This window comes from Dermacentor variabilis, chromosome 7 (genome assembly GCF_050947875.1).
Source record: "Dermacentor variabilis isolate Ectoservices chromosome 7, ASM5094787v1, whole genome shotgun sequence".
In the NCBI taxonomy this organism is placed as follows: Eukaryota; Metazoa; Arthropoda; class Arachnida; order Ixodida; family Ixodidae; genus Dermacentor; species Dermacentor variabilis.
In genome coordinates this window covers 52149101-52171523 of record NC_134574.1, presented here as the reverse complement: position 1 = coordinate 52171523, position 22423 = coordinate 52149101, and the positions used below count along the sequence as shown (strand labels likewise).

Here is a 22423-nt window from a genome sequence, read left to right as displayed (position 1 = left end):
GTTACACCACTTTATTCACAATTTAAAGAAATGATAAAGCTTTGCCGACAGATGAAAGTAGAGCCAGAGTCCTTTGACATCAGTAAAAAGGCATTAAAGCACTAGTTAAAAAGCTTGGAACGGACGCGCCTTTCTCGCGAGGGCACCGTCCATCGGATTCAAAGTGCGTTGATCATCTGTGGGGAGCACGTTGCTGCGTTTTAATGTCATTAGTTCGCGACCAACTTTTGAGCAAGGCATCAGAGAAGGAAAGCTAGTTTTATTTACGTAGTTGTTAGCATACACAGCGCCTATATTCGCCTTTAAGGTTTGTGTGTGACGCCGTTACGAAGTACAAATCTCGGTAGCTCTTATCATAACAGAATCGACGCAGAAAAGTATTTTATACAAGTATGCGACAGGTTTATAAATATGTTTGCCCCAGTCACAGTATGTGGAGCACATCCGACTGTCGCTGAAAAAACGTTGGAGCCGAGAGAATAAAGTATTCAGCTGGAAATCAGGCACGAATGTCGACCCATGCAGAGGGCCTGACGATTGCGTGGTCGACAATCTGGCCCGCTCAAATGCAGGCTCGCGGGCACTACAGCGGCTGGTCGAGCACGGACGGGACAGGGTGGTCGCATGCCGATCGGCGTCCTGCCCGACAAACCTGGACAAAAAGCGGAAAAAAAAATTGAAGCTCCATTCCACCCTGTGAGTGTGGACGACCAGCGAATCTGTATGTAGGGGTGGCCTCGTCAGCACCACTTTGTGCGTAATACAGTTTCACACACTATGTTGTGCATGTTTCATTTAGGCGTGGCAGCTTTCACTAACAAGCATGCACATGCATACTTATTACTACTGTGTCCACCCCGCCGCACACCCTTCGCTACAAGACCACCTCACGGGGTTGGTGCCACACTATGATAAACGGCCAGAGATTCCGCGACGACCTCGGCGAGCAGACCGCGCCGAGCAGAGAAAAAATGTAAGAAACACGTGCGCCTCGTGGTCGTTGGCACCTTGGTGTTCGTGTGACATTGCAGTCCGAACCGCTATAACGTGAATGAAATTAGCCGCGTGGCGTCCCCAAGCTCGCCTTAGCCTCAAAACAAAAATAACTGATGGCGTAGTGATTGAAACGTCGACCACTAAGTAAACTGAAACACTGGCGCCAAGCAGCGCAAGATCTTGACGTCAATGCCATTTCCAGTTGTGACGTCACCTTTTAGTTATTATTCTTTTGCTTGCCGTTAGTTGTCCCCTCGATACGTAGATGGCGACGGTGGCAACGAGCCGCCATTTTTTTGGCATGTGGGCAAGGTCAATCGAAATAGGTCGCGAAGCTTCGGATAAAAAGCGGTTCAGCTAGTACAAATTGTCACCGACATCAGGCAAGGGTGGTTATGAGAGCAGCAAATGAAGCGCGACTATGTTTGGAGGGAACAAGCACTGGGAAGAAAAAAGCGTTTTTTTAAATTAAAACGAGACACAGTTGGACTCATTCAACGAAAATAAGATTCCTGGTGAATGTTAAATGTTGGTGACAAGTGAAGAAAATACAAGTGTATTTTATTTTATTATTATCAGTAAATATATTTTTTCGGCGGTCATCGTTACATCGCTACATCCATTGTAATACAATGTAGCTCTTTAAGTGTGCAGAAAGGTGCGCTCGAAAAGTTCACCTGTTAAAATACGCCCCCCTGACATGCTGTTTTGCTTGTCGACGTTTGTCTGAATTTGGTGACGCGGGCAGCTTCATCACTTGTTATCCTGTTCAGTCAAAAGCAGTGAGTTACAATTGCCAGATAATTGTTTAGTCGTTTTCGTACGACTGCGCTAGCCGACGGCCTTGGCGTATACACCTAAAACTTTCGTCGGCCTCCAAAATAAGTATGTTCTGTACAGGAGTGCGATTTCGACAATCGTACGGCTGGCCTTTTCCTGCATAGCTTTCCCGCGCTTAACGTTCAGAACGCCCATCAAGTCGAATGGCGGGGCATTTGAATATACATCACTAATGGCAGACCATCGAAACAAATTTCGTGCCTTCGAAAACAAAATGACGCCATTTCTGTTTTTAACGGATATGGCATCATATTTTTTTTTCCGCCGGAAGTGTTCTCTCCACATACAGATGGCGCTAAGCACCATGAATCGCCGATGGGTCGCCATGTTTTGAACGTATGGGCTTCTATGAAAGCTTCGCTACCACATTACATATACCTTGCAGCTCGTTTTAGCAATAGTGGCAGACGAAGCATTTCCATCGATTGTGCCGCTCATTGTTCAGAAAGAAAGCCTGAACACGGGAAACGTGGTTCGCGCGGAGCGCATTAGAGAGCTTTTGTTTAGGGGAGGCAAGCGGCTTGCGTCCCCTAAACTAAACTCTCTATTCTCTAGTGGCGGCGCCGCAGGCGAAGGAGTGCAAACCCAGTGGATCCGATGCCCACGCCAGTGCTTTGTTTCCGCGCGGGCTGCATGCCTAGTCGCGCCGGCACTCCGCTTTCACCCCAACCTTTTCGAGGGGGCCAAAACTGTGTATTTATCTAATGCGAAGATTACGGAGAGGGCTTAAGATAGGGTGATATACGGTGGTTTAACAAACGACAGGTTTGCAGGGACAAAGTAGAAGTACAAATACGGGACTAAAAAACAGCCGTGTTTAGGAGTTAGCGTCGTACGTGTAGGTAAGGTACTAAGATAGACAAGGAAAATGTTTTGAAATATTACATATATTATGATTTATAGAAAACAAGCATATTAGAGGTGCAAATGTTTTCAGATTATATGCAGGCACACTAAAGGATCATAAGAATATATTTGACGTAACGCAATAACAACTATTGCGATGACAAGCACAGCATTCGAAAACTTTGGCGACCATGGGATCTGCCAGCCTTACCACCATCAACGAAGAGGGTGAGGATAAGAGCACGGTTGATAAATTACTGATGCGAAAGCATCATATGGCCCATTGAGTGAAAAGGCCGGCGTATGTAGCAGAGAAACGGCACCTAAATTCCCACTGACTGCGACGCATGTCACGTGCGCGCCTTGACGGAGCATAGAGAGCGAAAGGGCACAACTGCTGTGACAAAGTTACTAGCGCGAACAAGACTACCGGAAAACAGGTTGGACAGGACAGAGCGCTAGACTTCTACACCAAATAGCCCAAGAGCAACTAGTCCAACTTCTGCGTCAGGCACACCTGCTGCAGCCCTGGCACGCCAGGTGTAGCGTGAGGGGAGAGGGCATCGCCTCGACACAACGTCATGAACCCTCGCTCTCGGAAGCCTGTGTTATCCGCGCGTTCCTTGTGCGCGCAAGATCTCGCACGAGTTTTAATTTCGCCTCGGTAATCGCTACACAGAAACAAATGTATAAAAAACATTAACTTAGAAAGGAAGAACGTTGGCGGGAGTGGGTTTCGAACCTATGATCCCACGCTCAGCGTCTTAGCTACTACGCTAAAGCAGCGCCTCCTAAATAACAGGTATGTGCCCTGTGCTGTATGACATCAAGCTACTTGGACTGAAATTTTCATTGCCAAGCCCAGCGTGGGGAAAGCGGTTACGTCACAAGCACAGCGGCTTAGTTGGGAACGTTTCCATTAGAGTCTATGGCAGTCGGACATGGTAGCATAACGGCACGGGTTGAAGTGCACCGGCCTTGTGATTTGGCCAAGCGTCTTCACGCGCTCGCTTGCCCATGAGGAGTTCATAACTCAAAGGGCCGCTCAACGGCACTCAATTGGAGATTATTGCTTTTGCATTCACAACTCACAAGGAGTGCTTAGGTGTCCTCGGATTTTTTTCCCTTCTAGAGAACAAGCATTACGTAAAATATGTAAAACCCTCTTTAACGGAAATATTGCTTCACCTGAAAGAAAGAGCGAGCTCTCTGAAGATAGGTGTACCCTGTTAATGTAAGAGAAACAGCGCGTTCCTTGTTCTCTTAGTAGGTGCAACGCATCGATGCATGCAAAACCAAGAGGAGTTATTCACAATTTGAGCACGTGGATGCATGCACTCGAACTAAAAGAGGACACTGTGTCCTGCAGATGTGCCCTATACGTAACCTGCTATATCTTACTTTTTTATGTATATCGCAGATAAATACCTTTCATTGTCTATGGCATGACTGTATTTGATGCAGCTTATTAACCGTTTCTCAATTCCATTCGTCGTGCCAGCTTTTGCTAATTCTGCAGCGCAATAAATGTTCGAGGTCGTGGCATGGAACCTTCTGAATGTCGGTGAAGGTTTTTTTTTTATGCCTTCCTGTAGCAGCTAGATTATCTGTTTCGCCTCATTGCCTATTATGCCCACATGACCTGGTACGCAACATAGGCGATGTTGCGTCAGAGCAAGGCCTATACCCCATCTAACGATTAGTTTGCAGCACTGCCGAAGGTACGAGGAATACACGGGCGATATCCTTGCGCAGCGGAACACACGTCCGGGCGTAGCTGTGTGGTGATTGGCGGGAATAGAGTTGTTTGTGCTTGTTGCTTGATAAATTGCAGAGATACGTGACACGCTAAAAACTTTGTGCATGCACGCCGTATACTCCGAACTCAGCAGTCGCTGAGCACACGAGGCGCTGCGGATGAACACATATCGAGGGACGTTTAACCTTCCAATCGACTGCGGCGTCGTGAAGCTTCCGCAGTGCTGCAAACGACTCGTGAGATAGAGTGTACACAGTGTACTTATTGAGACTCCGTATTACTTTTCACGGTAAAACAGGCTGTTTTCCGGTATTGTAAAAGGGTAATTTACCAATACATCTGAAATAATTTTTCTCTCTAGTGCCCCTTTAAAATAAAGACAACTCGACCGCCTTCAAGTGTGCTTCCAAACAACTCTAGACATGTGAGATAAGATAGTTCCTCTGCGTTCTCCATAAACTATATTCTCGTCACATCAACATTACCATCAGCGTCGGACTCCAGAGTTCTTCAGTGCACCGAATAAGGATAAAGAATTCGTCCGCAACCAGCGTTCGTATGGTAGGTTATTTACTTGAGGCGCATAGTTTGCCGCGCGACCACCGTGCTCATATGTCTGTTCCAGTTTTCTTATAGTGTAGCGAAGCTACTAGGAAAAAGACAAATATATATTGTTGCTTCCGTACCCGGAAAATTTTGCAGTCGTGCGTACACGAGCGCAATAGAGGAACGTTAGTCTTGCCTCAGAGATCGGGGAGAACACGTAATTTATAGCGTTTCGTTTTCTCGATGTTGCGCTCCGCGCAGCAGCTGAGCGGAGGGCAAGCGCGCATGCGCATGCGCCTCCGCTTAGTCGCAAGCGGGCCAGCGGAGCGAGGAACACGGTCCGCCTACAAGCTGCCTAAGCGGAGCGTCGCTGCAGTCTTTCGCTAGCGATGATGATAATGATGAAATGTGCCTGGGCTCTTTGCATCGGCAGGGTAAATAGAATATGCCTTAGCCAAAGAATCTGCAGAAAAAAAGAAACATTCTATATGCGCGCACACACGCACACTACAATACTAGGATGATCGATGCGTGCCCTCTCTTTCTCGCCTGTGCATCGAGGCGCCTAGCTTGCCACGCTCTTTCTAAGATGGCTACCTCCAGATGTTCTCGACCATGCCGTCCACTTCCACCCCGCCTTTATGTTCGCAAACAACCCACGAAAGCAATTTCCCCCGCCGTGGTTGCTCAGTGCCTATGGTGTTGGGCTGCTGAGCACAAGGCCGCGGGATCGAATCCCGACCATGGCGGCCGCATTTCGATGGGGGCGAAATGCGAGAACACCCGTGTGCTTAGATTCAGGTGCACTTTAAGGAACCCCAGGTGGTCGAAATTTCCGGAGTCCTCCACTACGGCGTGCCTAATAATCAGAAAGTGGTTTTGGCACGTAAAACCCCATAATTTAAAGCAATTTCGCATAGACGAAGATTTATCTTTGCTGAAAGAACTTGCAAGTGCTGGCCCATTTGAAAACCCTGCAGCGTGAGAGGATGTGTAGCAAAATTTGGTGCGCGCTGCGCAGCGCGTTGGCGTCAGAAAGGATTGGATTGGATGCGGAATGCAAGCTCGGTGGCCATCACGTGGCGTTCCCCGTGACAGAACATTATTTTGCACTCGATAAAATGGACCGGTAACGCATTACAAGCGCGCGTCTAGATAGTTCATGGACAAATGAGCTATGTATATATTCGTTTACATCACAAAAGTGACCAATTGGTCTTGTTAGTTTGTTTCACTTGCATGAATTTAGCCAGAGGGCGCTGCAACTACGGAAGGTCCGCTCCGCTACGCTAAACGCATAAATGAAAGGTGAAAATCGCCCCCCGCTCCATTGTGGCTGGGCAACTCGGAGCGGACCGCAAAGACGCTCAACTAAAACACGCTAATTTTAAAGTTATTTCGTAGTCCATAGGAGTCGGCTTCTGTGTACGCCATCACAGGACTCGTGAATGCTCCGTTGGCGAAACGTTAAAGAAATGCGCGCTGCAGCTGTGTTTCAAGAAAGTGAACAATCGCGATACCTTAGCGGTTGGACACACTTTCTTCTTTCTGAGTGGATGCGCTGCCGCCTTCGCCTGTAAGAGTGTGCTCCGTCCGCTCGCTGTCTTTCGAGGACTCTGCGAAGGAACACAACGAAATGATAAGAAGCTTACAGAACTGTGTCACGAGTATAGCTCAACAGTGTTGAAGGTACACTAGGATGGGACATACGCTGTAAGACACGTTTGTGCCATTTAAGGCTTATCTTGTCCCGATAAGGTTTTACGCGCTCGTTTAGCTGCACTCCCCGTACTTTCAACTCGCGAACGGCGGGCGCATATCAGCGTGACATACGTTCTTGGTAGGAAATTAGCTGGCGCACAGTGTTAAAGAAGAGAAATGCTCGAAAGATAGATTATGTTTCTTTGGTAATAAGCCCCAAGATGTGTAGAAGTATTTACAGTGTAGACTGCTCTTTAAATAAAGTGTGAAATGAAATTGCTTCTTAGCAGGCAATATGGAATCCATTTGCGCCCCAAATGTGCCACTGGCGACATCAGTGCACAGCACCACGACCGCAGCCAGAAATAGGGACAATGCAACTGGAGAAATTATTGAAGACCTTGAGGAGCGCCATTTCTCAATGAACTGTCGGTCACGGGAACATGGGCTAGCGGAGAGAGGCTTGTTGAAGAGGCCGTATTACTTGCTCGAGGAACCGTTGGTTGTCTTATAACCACCAAAAGAAATCCCTGTATTCTATAACTCTGCCTCTCAGTCAGTAGTTGCTGATGACCGGGCAGCGAACACAAGCGGCTATATGGATCGCCGGGCGACCACAGGTGCAACTACTTCCGGCAGCGCAACTACCGATGCGCTCTGTAGGCTTCCCGGGAGTGTTGTCGGAGCTGCGTTTCACATCAGGCTCTCGGAATAGGGGAATGAGAACCCGGCTTTGTGATTTGTTCAAGTTGAGAAAAAGTTCCGCTTACATCGCATCATCTCGGAAGCTCAAAAAAACGTGTCACTCCGTGAAAGACTTCCAGAGGTTATGGTTGAGGTCAGTGACGTCCTCATTGCGCCCCATGGCTGAGACTCTGTATAATCTGGCCAAGTAGCTCATCGTGCCACCTGTGCGTCGCCGTATCCAGTGGCAACTCGGTAACGAGCAACTTGGTGATGGATGTGAAACACAATTTATCCGTACTCTCCAACTTCTACTTGGCGACATGGCAGGGCCTGTAGATAGGGCCGTTATGCCCTACTCTTTCCTGCAGTGTCTCGCGACTAACTAACAAAGGAGCCTCTTCACAGCCCGTCATAGTTCGCTGTTCGAACTTACTGATATCATGATATAAGCCGCGCCTGCAGCCATCAACCCTATCCGGAAGTGTCCGATGTCGGAGGCCGAGATTCTACCGAATGCTGTGTACAGCCTCACCTCAGCTATATTAAAATGGCGGAAATAACTCTAGGGTTCTAATACCTGCCTTTTCTAATACCTGGCTATCTCAGCTCCAGCAGTCCATCACGCGGCCTTCCGCACGTCGCCCGTTTTGGCAAGCCTCGCGTAGCTGTACACCGCAAAGCCGGTGTTTCCGTCATCACCATTTTGGTCCACGTGCTTGTCAATGTCCTTCTCACTGCTCTGTGCAAACGGAGAGCTCCACGGCCAGTTATCACACGTAGTAGTGCCGGGCGACCACAGTCAGTTGGCCACCTCTTTCAAATCACAAATCGCCTTGACGGTTTAAGTTTTCTTGTTGACAGCGGTGCACTAATGAGCATAGTTTCTGCTTCGGCGGGTGTTCAGCGTGTGTATGTGAAGTCAGCCCCTTTTCAAGTTCTCCACTATTAATTCATCAGAATTCACGGCTAGAAGACCTTCAAACTGACCTGAGAATGCGGAGACGCTTTCAATAGCTTCACCTGAGAGCAGATGTCCATTATGCATTATAAAAGGAGGATTTCTTGCTCGATTTCTAGCTGCTTGCAAGCTTTGAAGCGGCGGCGCCTGTTCGATGGCATCATCAGTCTCGGGCCTACGGCGTTTCGTTCACTGCTGCCTGAAATGTCACTTTCGTCCAGCGTCTTGCCTTAGCCTATTATGTGCTACTCACCAAGTTTCCTAAGTTTACTACAGAGGCGCCAACAGACAACTACCAGAACACGCCGTGAAGCTCTATATTTTCCCGAAAGGCTCGCCTGTGCAGTGCCGTCCGTGCCGACAAGGCATCGAGAAACTCCGGTTTCCTCTCCACGAATTGGAGCATATGTTACAACTAGCCATGATTCGCCCGTAATCAAGCTCGTGGTCATTTGCACTTCATATATTCTCGAAGAACAGCAATGACTGACGACAGCTCTGTGGAGACTATGGCATATAATCGGATTCGGATTGAGCCATCCGATTTGCCAAAGGGTGGCAGTTCTACCACGTTCGGCACTTGAGTTTTTGTGCATTCGTTTCAGTTTTCGTAACGCTACTCAAACATTGCAGCGTTTTATCGTTGAAGTCACGAGCGGCTTGCCGATTTTCGTCGCTTACATCGATGATTTGTTTGTCGCTAGACTTCAAAACTATTCTCATTCAACGGTTTGCACGTCTACACGAATATGACCTTATCATCAATGTCAGCGAGTGTCACTCCAGAATTTCCGAGAATGATTTCCTGAGCCATCCTATCACCAAGCACGGTGTCATTCCCTCGTATGGATATCTATACGCGGCCTACATAAGGTTCTCATCCTTGTCAATTTTTATCACCGCATTGTCCCGACCTTCAGCGCGCTACTGCAGCCTCTTGGAGCACTCTTGTGGACAGCGAACTGGCAGCCTACCAAGTGTCATGGGCAGAGGTGGGCAAATGCCTTCATTTTTCGTTTCCCTCCCTCACCTTGACGCCGAAAAATTTGACTAGCCTCCCTCCCCCACCTTCATCCTCACCTATAAAAAAGGTTATCCGCATTCCCTCACCCTCAGCATAAAAAGCTTTACCCGCACTCTCTCATCCTCACGCTGAAAAGGCTACCATCCTTCTCTTACCTTCCGTTTACTAAACTTTCAAATAAAGCATTTGCTCGACCCACGAGCCTAGTTCACAACACGGATTGTCTAGTGCCATTCCTGTTGTCAAAGAACATGCCACACTGCTTTCCTTTTAGGCGCTTGACAGAAGGTCGAGAAAAAAAATTCACAGAGGCACTTAGTACTGCTAGTGTGCGGGAATACGAAATCATTATAATCCCTTAGGTGAAAGGTTTTCGACTGGGAGGCAGCGCGGTCTTTTTACACACTCATGACGCGGCGTCATCTCCTGGGCATTGACTGCACCGTCATGTGCCCAATGACGCATGCCCTTTAGTCAGTCAGATGGCTGTGACGTGACGTGTGCTATGACGCACGTACTAGGCTTAACTTTAGTCAGCCAGCCAGCCAGTCAGTCAGTGTTTTATTTTCACCAAACAAAAATATCTGTTATCTGTGAAAAAAGGCGAAACACGTGGAGCCGCCGTGGCGTCGCAAAAGCGTGTTCGTCTCGAACCACTGAGGCACGGGTTCAATTCCCACGCAGAGAGAAATGTACCAGATTTTCTTATCAAAGCCGCTAGATTATTTACAAGAAGCTCCCTGAGAAATCTATCGTCAATCCAAGCATTTTTGGCGTACGTTGACTCTGCGCCGTCGGCCATTCCTGGTACCATCGCTCGGTCACGCCGTTGGCGACGCCGGCGAATTTTCGCGTATTGGAGCAAATAATGCTTTCGAATTAATAAATAGGAGCTCACAAATCATAATGTTTGCTTACAGCTCACTCGGACTCATACTCATCAAGATTAAACTCGGCCGGGTACACCCAGACTCACCTGAATTATACTCCGGTGGGTTGACTCAAACTCCGCCAAATCCTACTCTGCCGGGTTCACTCGGCCTCGCTCAATCAGACTCCCAAAGGTCTTCTTGGCCCTCAGATCTTACGAACTCAAGACTTTCCCTTAAATTGAACATATTTATTCATTTCAAAGTACCTTACAGGCCCCAAGGGGAGCATTGAGTAAGGGGGCGCCATTGAACAAAGGACAAGAGAAAACAGATATATGAGCGTTGAAAAATGTGGGAGCTAAAAATGTTTATAATGATCACGTGCTCGCAAAACAGTGTAACAAATAAAAACGCTGAATCAATGCAAAGCGTTGTCGGGAAAGGAATGAAAAGTACAATTCACGGTAACATAAGAAGCGATATAACACTCGCGCAAAATGACTTACATAGCGCGAGCACATAAAGCAAACAAAACTGAAAAAAAGAAAGACATGGCTCATATGTGACACGTATTATATAACATGACATATATACAGATGAATATATTTGTTATGATGAAGACTGCAGGTTCAGTAGTTATCTGAATTTATCCTTGCTCCTTTGAGCGACAGTGCTGTTAGGAAGCGACTTCCATAACCGAATCGCTCGTGGTAGAGCCGAGAAGTTAAATGCGGTAGTGTTGCCATAAAGGAGCGTGAGGCTTAAATCATTATAAAGTCATCGTGATGTGCAAGACGCGCGTTCCAGTGACAAGTTTGACGGCTTCATTTGGCGAACATATCTATGGAGCAAGGACAGGAGCGCTATGTCACGTCGGCTACTCAGTGATTGAAGGGAAAGGTCGAGTTTTATTTGAGTAATGCTTGACTGGTAGCTGCAATTTCGGGAAATAAATTGACTAGCTCCTCTGTTTTGGATGGCTTCTAACATGTGGATTAAGTATTCATGGTAGGGAGACCATATAAGGGACGCGAACTCAAGCTGAGGGCGTACAAATGATACGAATGCTAATTTACGGATGTTAGACAGGCAGTTACGCAAGTTGCGACGAATATACCCAAGATATTTGGAAGCGTTTGCGCATATGGTTGCAATGTGAAAGGTCCAGGAAAGGCTCGGTGTAAGATTTACGCCTAGATATTTATATGCTGATGCCTGAGATACTATATTTGTGTTTATATAATAGGAAAAGCTGAATGTCATTAGTTGTCATTTGGATGAGCTCACTTTCATTTTTCCAGTCTTCACACCATTTGGTAACGAGATGAAGGTCCTCTTGAAGAATGCGATGGTCATCAAGGCTGCGAATTGGCCGATATAATGTACAATCATCGGCGAAAACACGCATGCAGGATGAGATGTTATTGGGCAGATCATTGATGTAAATAAGAAAAAGCAAGGGTCCTAGTACGCTGCCCTGCGGTGCACCGGAACTGACATATGCAAGGGGTGACGTAAAATTATTAACTACTGTAAATTGCTGACGATTTCTGAGGAAGGTACGAATCCAGGAGAGCGTTAAGCAGTCTAATTTGAGAACGGATAACTTATAAATTAAACGGCAGTGAGCTACACGGTCGAAGGCTTTGGAGAAGTCGAGAAAAAGCAATCTGTTTGAAGATTATGGTCCAGGTTAAAATGCAAGTCTGTAGTGATTTCTAGTAACTGCGTCTCACATGACAAGGCTTTCCGAAACGGATATTGGTTAATAAAGTTAATAATATCAATGCCAATAATACTGTCACGTGGTAGTGACGGTAAAGAACAAAGTAGAAATACTGTGAACGACGAAACTAACTTTTATTGGGCGAACCTGTGCCCACAAAAACAGGCTACACTTAGAGCACAACGATAGCGGCGAACACAGTCGGCGATTGTCGAAATCTTATCTGCGGGTCAAGCGCGTCGGCGTCTATAGATCAGTCATCGAAGGTTCCAGAGTGATAGCTGGTGCCCATGGACGTGTCTTCCAGAAAGTTTTACACTAATCGCGTCACGCGATGAAATCAGATTACGCAAGGTTCAGTGACAGCAGACAGCGGATAGAACCATCGATAACTTTCGAGAAACTTCCGATACATGCAGGCGCGTCCTGCGCTGTGCGATAACATTTGTTAGGCGGTGAAACGTGGTCACCCCATAAACGTAAACAACTGCCCGTGTCAATACCTTCATACTACAATAGTGCATACGGCATACAGAGGGATTACAAACGCCGAGAATTTAGAAGAGTATGCACGAGAGTCATTAATATAGAGAAAATTTTCTTATTTCTCGTTTACCACGATGTATCGTCAAAGCCAGATAAGTATGACGCTCCTACTTGGCAGTGCTGGATTTATATTGTATAAAGATAAAATGTCCAAAAGGGATTTCAGTGATTATGGAAATTACTATTTGTTTCTTCATGCGAGCGTGCGTGAAGTGCGCACACGTTTTTGTATCTATGACGCAAGCTCATTTTTGACAGTTTGGAACAGGACACTGACCTTTCTTTCTAGCACTGTTCTAAATGAAGGCTTGCCTGGCAAACTAGTTTTCCGTGCTAGAACTGTGCGCAAAGAAGCTTGACTATACTTAATGCCCCTTTTCCACAATTTGCAACTACAGGAGGTCCTGCTGGCTGCAGTGATTTTCGAGGCGATGGACATAACGCTAGACGTGAAGAATTTCATAAGGCTTGTTTGATCCATGAAATAAGCCGTAGTTTCGCCTTTGACTCTATATACTAGGTGTTTCAGCGAACACTTTCAACATTTTTGAAAGGTTGCCTGTGGCAGATAGCATAATTCCAGTTCATGAGCTGATCTACTCGAAGAGGCGGACATGACTTGCAAACAAAAGTTAAATGCATAATCAACTAATTAACAAAATCACTAATTAGCTTTCTAACTAATTACCTTATCTCCGATATTTCAATTTACAAATTATAGTCGTGGAGTTCGCAAGGCGGATCCACTTGGAACGAATTAACAGGATGACACCAGCTTCGAGATATTAATTCCCGAACTTTGCGAAGAAATGTATTGGTGGTCCAGTTACTTTCTTAAGAAAAGGTCGTTTTATGCAATGAAGCACAGAAGTAGCTGAAACGCCAGTGCATTCTACACTGCTTCCGTACGAGAGCTCGAGCGGCCGAGCACAACAGAGGAGGGTTCAAACGAACGCTGAAGGGGAATGGTAACTGCACTGACAAAATGCTGAAGAAACGCTTCTGCCACAGCCCAGCACCCTGTGCCTTCACGAGGCAGGCGACTGCATCGTTGGATGGCCTACGGACCCGCCGACACCCCCGAAAATCCCAGACCCAGCCCGGATTCCTCTCCTGGCCTGGCAACCCCTATCATCGATTACGTCACCGATCACGCATTCCGAGCACAGGCTACTTAAGGCGCAGCAACGAATCGCCCACTTGCGGCACGACACCGCATGCAACACCATGCTCACCCCACGTCTATTTCTGCAGGTTGGTTACCTCCGCTACTCAGCCGAGTGCCGGAGTGACAACCGTTATCTTGTTACGGTGTTGTGCACCTACGACCCCGATTGGGGCCGTGCTATTCGCATGTGTACGGATGCTGTTGCCTTCAATTTGCTATACCAGCTGCTATTGATTATTTCCGGTGACGTAGAGCTGAATCCCGGTCCTACCAAAGAAATTCTGGCTGTCATAACTAAACACAAAGGATGCCAAGATACTATGCGGACCGAACTTAATGACCTGAAAACCGCTCAGTTAGCACAGGACAAAATGCTCACAGAAATTAGCAACCGGCTAGCCGCACTGGAAATCGCAAACCCGAAAACCAATCCCGATCCAGCTGCCCACGAGGCAATTCAAACCAGGCGTGACATCACGGTTCTGAAAGCGGCTAGCAACGACACTAACAATCGAATGCGCAGGAACAATCTTCTGTTTCTTGGTTTCGATGACACAGAAAAAGAAACTTGGCAAGAGCCTGAAAGAAAGATCCTAAAACTTTGCGCTGACACTTTGAAACTGCAATTGGACGGAAACGCCATTGAACGTGCGCACCGCTTAGGCAAATATGGTAACGAAAAGAAGAGACCAATCATTGTAAAGCTAAATCACTACAAGACTAAAGAAAACATTCTTGCTTGCGCCCGCCAACTGAAAGGAACTGACTACGCTATCAGAGAAGATTTCGCTCCCTCTACTCGCCACGCGCGCTCCAAATTAATCCAGTTCATACGCCCTCAAAAATGTGCGTTTAAGCTTTCCGTTGACAAACTTCACGTAGGCAATAAGTCATATTTTTATGACACTGCAACCGATGCTGTCCTAGAATGCGCAAAACCCCCTTCATTAGTACCTTCCGCACATCAGTCGCGTGACAAGGCTGATACGTGCACCGAATGACACAGACTAAACAGCAAAGGTCGTTCAAGCAACCGTTCATCTTTGTCAGTAAATGTAAACATTGGTTTCACGAACATCAGAAGTGTAATTCCGAAACGTGAGCAGCTACACGGTTTTATCACAGACATCGACGGAGTCTTAGTTCTTATCACCGAGTATGGCTGACTGACAACGTCAAAGATTGTGAAGTTTTCCCCTTAAATCAGAATTTCACGCTATACCGTCATGACCGCAAGGAGAGGAGAGGAGGCGGCGTCCTTATAGCAGTGAACAACAACCTATCGTCCTCACTCATCTGCCGTGATTCCAATTTTCAACTAACATGGGTATGTGTACATAATTCCTCGGTTAAATCAGTATGCGGCATTTGCTATAGACCACCAGACAGTCATCCGCTTTTTTGTGATCACCTTCGCAGTTCCCTTACAAACATAAAAGATAAATTCCCCGATGAGCCTATTTTTCTTTTCGGTGATTTTAACTACCCTCACATCAATTGGGCCCTTCTTTCAGTAACTAATCAATCGCCATTGAATGAATCCAAACAATTCCTAGACTTGGCGCTAGACTTCAACCTCCATCAAACAATAACCAGCCCCACTAGAGGCGATAACACAATTGATCTTTTGCTCACCAGCTGCTCTGATGACATATGGAGTGTGACAATAGTGCCCGGAATTAGCGACCACAACCTTCTTCATGTATCCCTTTGTATACCACTAAAAAGAAGATCACCTACGAAGAAATTAATCACCGACTATAATGGAGGAAACTTTCAGCTAATCAATCATGAACTCACTCACGTTTATGAACACTTCGAAAAGTCCTACGCAACCCGTTCTGTGAATGCTAATTGGGAACTCTATAAAAACACGTTGCTGAGCTTAAAAAAACAAATATATCCCTACAATAATTATTAAGTCCGACTCAAATAGCCCATGGTTTAACAATCATTTAAAATCACTACTTAACCGGAAACAACGCCTCTACAGAACCGCCAAAAGTAAACATAGTCCAGAAGCATGGGAGCGACACCGCCTCTGTGAGACTGAATATATTAAAGCAATAAATGAGGCCAAGGACAAATTCTTCTCTTTTGACCTGATTACAATGCTTCGCTCAAACCCAAACAAATTCTGGCGTGTCATCTCCACGAAACAACAAACTAACGAAATAAATCTTGTTGACTCAGATGATGAATTAATAAGCCCTAATAATTCCGCAGCAGCCCTAAATGAGTTCTTCACGTCGGTATTTCACGTCCCTAATCCCTGCACTATGGAACCTTTACCTAGCTTCTCGCCAAAACAATGCCTAAAGTGCAACTAAACCCGGATGGCATATCTAATCTAATTCGCTCTCTTAAAATATCATCCTCAGCTGGCTGCGACGACATAAACATCAAATTACTTAAAAGTACTATAACTCCTTCTACAAAATTTTTGTACCTTATATTTAATCAATCTTTAAACACAGGAAGCGTTCCCGACGATTGGAAAAAAGCGAAGGCAATTACCATTTTTAAAGCAGGAAGGCGCGATAACCCTACTAATTACCGTCCGATCTCTCTAACCAGTGTCCCATCTAAGCTCCTTGAGCACATTATAGCATCTAACCTAATGAATTACCTAGAATCAATCAATTTTTTTTACCCTTTACAACACGGTTTTCGTAAATGTTTGTCTTGCGAAACTCAACTTGCCGAATTTACCCACGACCTACTACTACACATGGACGATCACCTTCAAATAGATGCAATTTTACTAGATTTTTCTAAGGCCTTTGACCGCGTGTCTCACAACCATCTCCTTGCAAAATTATCCTCTCTCGGTATCCGCCCCGAGATTATCAAATGGATTGAAAATTTTTTAACAGGATGCGTTCAGTTTACGTATGCTAACAATTTTCAGTCAACCCTTACCAGTGTAACTTCCGGGGTTCCCCAAGGCGCAGGTTTATCTCCTCTATTGTTTTTGATTTACATAAATGACCTTCCCACTAACATATCAACGAAGCTGCGGCTTTTTGCAGACGATTGGGTTCTTTATAACCCCCTTCATACATCTAACGACACAATCGCCCTACAACACGACCTTGATACTATCGCTTCTTGGTGCGAAAAATGGCACATGCCTCTTAACCTCACTAAATGCAAGGTAATATCTTTCACGCGCAAACACACCACCGTACACCACACTTATCGCATTAACTCTGTTCCTATTGACCACACGTGTACTTACAAATATCTAGGAGTTCATATGACGCCATCACTTTCATGGGCGAAACATATCCAAACAATTCGCTGCGAAGCTTCACACACACTAGGGTATTTACGACGTAACTTAAAATCCGCATCGTCTGAAGTAAAAAAAAAGCTAGCATATTTAACGTATGTGCGACCCAAACTTGAGTACGCATCATCCATCTGGCATCCCTCACAAGCTTATCTCGCCGATGACTTAGAAGCCATACAAAACCGCGCTGCTCGCTTCATTACGTCACAATATTCAAGACATCAGCGTAACCCCCTTAAACTTTGTCTCTCCCATTGCTTGCTTCACGGCGCGTAACTTCTCGTCTTTGCCTTCTTCACACTTTCTTTTACTTCACCCATTCAGGACACGCCCTCTTAAAACGCCCGTTCAGAACATCATCCCGTTTATCTCATACTCGCCCCTTGGCGGCGATAAAGTGCCGGACGACGGCGATGAGCAGCTCATTCTGCCCCCATGCCGTAACACTTTGGAACCCACTCCCGGATGACATTGTTTCGTGCAGCGACCGCAAAACATTTCGCGAAAAACTAAACGATTTTGATAATGCCAACATAACCACATGAATACCACATCTATTTATTTATCGTCTTGCTGGTACTGTGTATATGTTCCGTCTTCTTCTTTTTTGAAATTTTCTTTTTATGTACCTATTACAACTAACGTGCACTTTATTATGTAACTTTCTTATGAAGCTGTTCGACTTTGATGCACGCCGCCCCTTATGTAATGCCTTCGGGCCCTTAAGGTTGAATAAATGAAATGAAATGAAACTCTGACAGCGTCGAACTTGTTCGCTTCTCGCTACAACGCCACCCACAACAGACCTTCTTTGACCTAGGCCGCAAGAGAGCAAGGGAATGCTTACACGAAGTGCACTATACTCGCAAGTGCCCGTACGCTTCGCGCTTCGCAGCGATCTTTCCCCCACTTGCCTTCCAAGGCATCTTAATGCAAAGTAGATGAAATACATGGAGGAGGAGAGGTGGAAGGGCGTCGCCGGTAGTCGGGACGACTTTCGCTGCTGGTACTCCCCGAAAGACACGTGTGAGAGTGCAGTTTCCTAAAGGGGTGGGGGGGGGGGCAATCAAAGTTGCGACACAGAACCGCGTATTCCCGTGTTTGATCCTTTTTATGCACTCGTGCGATATATCAGTATCACATTGCCTGCCATCCCCGCCTTGGTGTTTACGTTGGCAGAATAAGTGGAACTCGCTCAGACTCACTCACAAGATGTATTTTTTTTTGCTCAGGGCTCACACGGACTCAAACACACCAAAATTATACTCAGCCGGGCTCATTGGAAGATAAAAGATTCATCAAACTGCAATTCCGATCCAATAAACTGCAATTTAAGCGGACTCACTCGGACTCAGATTCAGCAAACTTTTACTCAGCCGGGCTCATTTGCACTGTGTTGTTGCGTGGACGCGCAAGCGCCGCGTAAGAATATTAAGAAGTTTCGTTCTTATTTTCGTGGTGGTAAATGATCCGACAGGGATGTTAAATTTGTAAAAATACGGACTGTCACTTAAGATGCGTACATACTATGAATCCTGATTGCATGCCAGCCTGCTCAGTAGTATGAGGTCACGTCTTTCATTTGTGCCACAGCGGTTGCATATCGATAGTGAGTCAAGTAATAAAAAAAATTTAGTAGTAATTACTACACTCTCGCTGGTAGTTAAATAAGTCCACATTAATGTACTGAAAAACTGAAGCGAACAGTTTTCCACAATAAGCATATTTGTCAAATGGATCAACCTAACCATTATTTTTTGGAATGCATGCCTGTGTATAGCTAACAAAATGGAACATGAAGGTACGTGCTGAGTGCTATCATGTTACTAATAAATCAATAGGGGTGTTTTTTATGCCGAATGTTTGACGTTGGTTACGGGGACTTTCAAACGGAGTGTTTGTCGGAATTCATGAATATATAGTAAGCAATTACGTGTTAATCTATTGAACTGTTCTACTTTGCTTATTTTTGAGAATCAGTGCAACAGTTCGACATTGCGAATGTTGAGCTAAAACACTTAAACTGAATATTTACTGCAAACGGAGTCGCCCGACTTTCGCTGCCATGCGCATGCTCAAGAAGAAACGAAAAATCTTCTGCATTGTAGACGAGCTGCCGACATGTTTTTTCTCCATCTCGATGTTTCCTTTTGTTCATATGTAAACAAACGCTTCCAGTTCCCGAAAATCTTCAAATTCAAGTTAGTATTAATTTAATTAGAGTAAGAGAAAGTAAATTCTTAGGCGTTAAATTCAGAGCGCGCTGACTGGCTCTGATCAGAGTAGAAATAAATCTTGGAGTGACGCCGAACAGTCGCCGTCACTCCTCCCGCTATCGTTGCCGCTGTCAGTGCCTACAGCCTTTAACACGTTTAGTTACAGCTAACATCAACAGCCATTTATTATTTTAGCTAAATGTGTGCTTCGACATGCATCTGCGCTAGAGCTGCTTACCGCCACCGCACTTCAAAACTTTAAACCCACCACGCATACGACCTGAGTGACATATTCTTGGTTTGTAGCGCGAAGGGACACAGGCGAAGACTAGAAGTCTGAAGAAGACTAGAATTGAGTGACTTCTCTGTACTTCAACAATATTAATCAACTTTTCCTCTTCGTCCCCACCCCCTCCCTCGCCCTCACATCACAACGTCCACGATCCCTGAACTCACCCTCACCAATGTTCCCGAAGGCGATACTCACCAAACAAGGTGAGGGTGAGGGCAGATGAGGGTGAGGTAGGCGCAACGTCATCTTTTCCCGACGTTGCGCGATCCCGAACGCCAATACAGCACTTATTATTGTCTACCGAGTTTGTTGGCTGCCTGTTGCTGTGCAGCGTTAGTGCAGCAGCCTGGAAAATTCTCAATCTTACATCCTTACTGACCGCAAAACCTTCGCGTACACTTTCCTTCCTTCAGAGCCAACCACAGCCCATGAGGGCTCTGCCTTTATAATAGAATTCACCATGAACATGCACTACGTCAAGGTCTACCTCAACAGCACAGCTGATACTCTGGGACTTATCAGCAAAAGCAACACTACATGCACTGCTGACCTCATATTTTACGTCACTGGCGGCAACCTAAGCATGTGAATCGGAGCTCTTACTCCAACATCTACATTCTTCCACCTAAAGCATGTGATATTCCACAACCGCGGTGTGACGGTCTAGTGAGGCGTTTTAACTGGCCGTTCCCAACTCTGTGTTCCTTCTCTTCACCATGCTCTGTTCGATGCCGTGTGCTCGATTGGAATACAGGACTGGGTGCCACGGAGGTCCTTGTTACCGAAAGTTACGTTTGGCCCCATGTACGTGCTGACGTGTGCGACTCCGGTCTCCTTGCACAGAGTACGAATGTTTCAAGGTTCATCGGTGCACGAAGCCTCCACCTAATTGTTCCAGCTTGGTCCTTCTGTGTTTCCATGGTCTCAAATGGCGTCAGAGTGGCGTTTTCCGGTCTGACACATGCCGTACTCTTATCAGCACAACATATACTTGATGAGACGTAGTACAGCCGCTGCCGAAGGGTTTCACCTTTGGTGGGCGTGGCGATAGTAGGGTGTTACGATTCGCTTTTCACAAGAGTCAATTAGGTGTGGTGCGTGACTCATGCCTGGAATGTTTGCGAGCGGCATAGCACTTGCTTGCCTACTTCAATTGCGAGTTGGATTTCTACTATGTGTTTTACTACAGAACAGGCTCTCTTCACCGACGAGAAGCTACAATCAGGAATATTGTGTGTGTGTGGCGTGATGGGTCGTTGAATGCTGCCGTCAATGCTTCACTCTTGAGCGAGAAATCATTGAGTGCGGCGTCGTAGGATAAAAAAGTGCATCCGGTTAATAAAATTATCTTTGGGGTGACAGCTATTACGTGGCGTTGGAGCAAATCACTCCTGTCCAACAAAAAGAGAACAGAGTTCGCACTCTACGGAAGACGAGCAGGTTGCGCGAATGAAGAATTCGCGCCATCTTTAAGTATGGCGTAATGCAGTGGCCACGTGGAGCGACCTTGACCTCATTTGTCGGTCCCCCCTTTGTGGGAGTTTTCAAAGTATTTCCGCTTGTATGGCACATGTGAACATCGCAGAAAAAGGAAGCTCTATGCTCAACGATGATGTGCTCCAAGGACCTCTTCGCCGGCAAAGGAGGGATATTGTGACGTAACTTGGTGGTCAATTAGAATACAGACACAAACGGCTGTGACGTGATCCGTCAGCCAATGAGAAGGAAGACCGTGCATCTGTCATGTGACTTTGGGCCAGGACCTTCCCCTGCCAATGGTTCAAGGGCAATTGTAACATTGGAGCTATTTAAGCGATAGTTCCAGCGCCACTAGTAGTAGATTCAGCTTTTTCTGTCCAACATCTTAGGAATCATGCTAGCGCTGCCTCCTTTACAAGCCTCTGCTTACATGAGTAAACAAGACATCCTCCTACCCTTCGCCCTACAAGCATCCCCACATGTTTTTGTCTCCGTCGAAGCACTGAACAACCTTCAGGCTCGCTACGACGGCCCGTTACCTGTCGGCAGCCATTAAGACCACTCTGCAAAGGTCGGCATGATATTATATTAGCTTTTGAACGGCTTAAACTTGCGAGTCACCACCATCACTAGGGTGCCCACCTGATACCAGTTATCAAGTGGTCACGGCCATTTGTATGCAGGGAAAGGGGAGAGGAAGGGCATACCACACTTTTTTTTCTTTTCTCGCTGACCTGCTGATCACGAGAATTTGGACAGGCTGGGATTTATTGTCAGTGAGTAACTCGACGGTTGGAAGGGTGGGTAACCGCAAATAATTTTTAACGTCATTTGAGCTATGCAGTTGCAGAATGCACTATCAGATAGTATCACCGCTAACATAGTTTGCGTAGTACTTTCCATAGCAATTACCGTTTCGTTATGCAGAAGTGCAAGTGGTCGGACAATCGCCTTTCGACTGCAGGATGTAACTAGCACTTTCGTGGCAACTGTCAAGTCACTAGGCAACATTAGAAATTTTGGTTTACGCCATGAGCTGTCAAACACCGCCTAAGAAGCGTTATACCGAAATAATTTTTCAAACCGGTTCGTTCTTGGAGGAGATAGAGGAAATTAACTGCCCTTGTACATGCCGCCAGGAATCGAGAGTCCCTGCCAAGCCACACATTTTCTCCGTCCGCCTCTATAAATATAGCGTTCCCAAGTCATGGAGTTACTATACTGACTCTAGAATAAAAGCTGAGCGGAAAATGTGGCAACCACAATGACCCCGTCATTTTGCTACCACCCATATTTGTAGCGTTAAAGTGTACGAATGTGATGCAAAAACAAGCAGTTACAGCTAGCACATACGTATGGACTATATATATGTGTAAAATTCATCCCATAGATTTCTTGGAAAAATCCGACGGCTATGTGTAAAATTTTGATGCGATACTTGTGGTGCGTGAACTATAATTAATTATATTATG

General features: G+C 46.0%; 1 long non-coding RNA gene across 1 annotated transcript in view; it reads right to left on the bottom strand.

The window, feature by feature from the left end:
* Nucleotides 1-293: 293 nt before the first annotated feature.
* The window catches only part of LOC142589036 (uncharacterized), a 57085-nt gene continuing 34955 nt past the window's right edge, over nt 294-22423 (bottom strand). The window contains exons 4-5 of the long non-coding RNA XR_012829792.1: nt 6508-6603; nt 294-652 (exon numbers count right to left, since the gene is read on the bottom strand). This is a non-coding gene — a long non-coding RNA (uncharacterized LOC142589036). The remainder of the gene's footprint in view (nt 653-6507; nt 6604-22423) is intronic.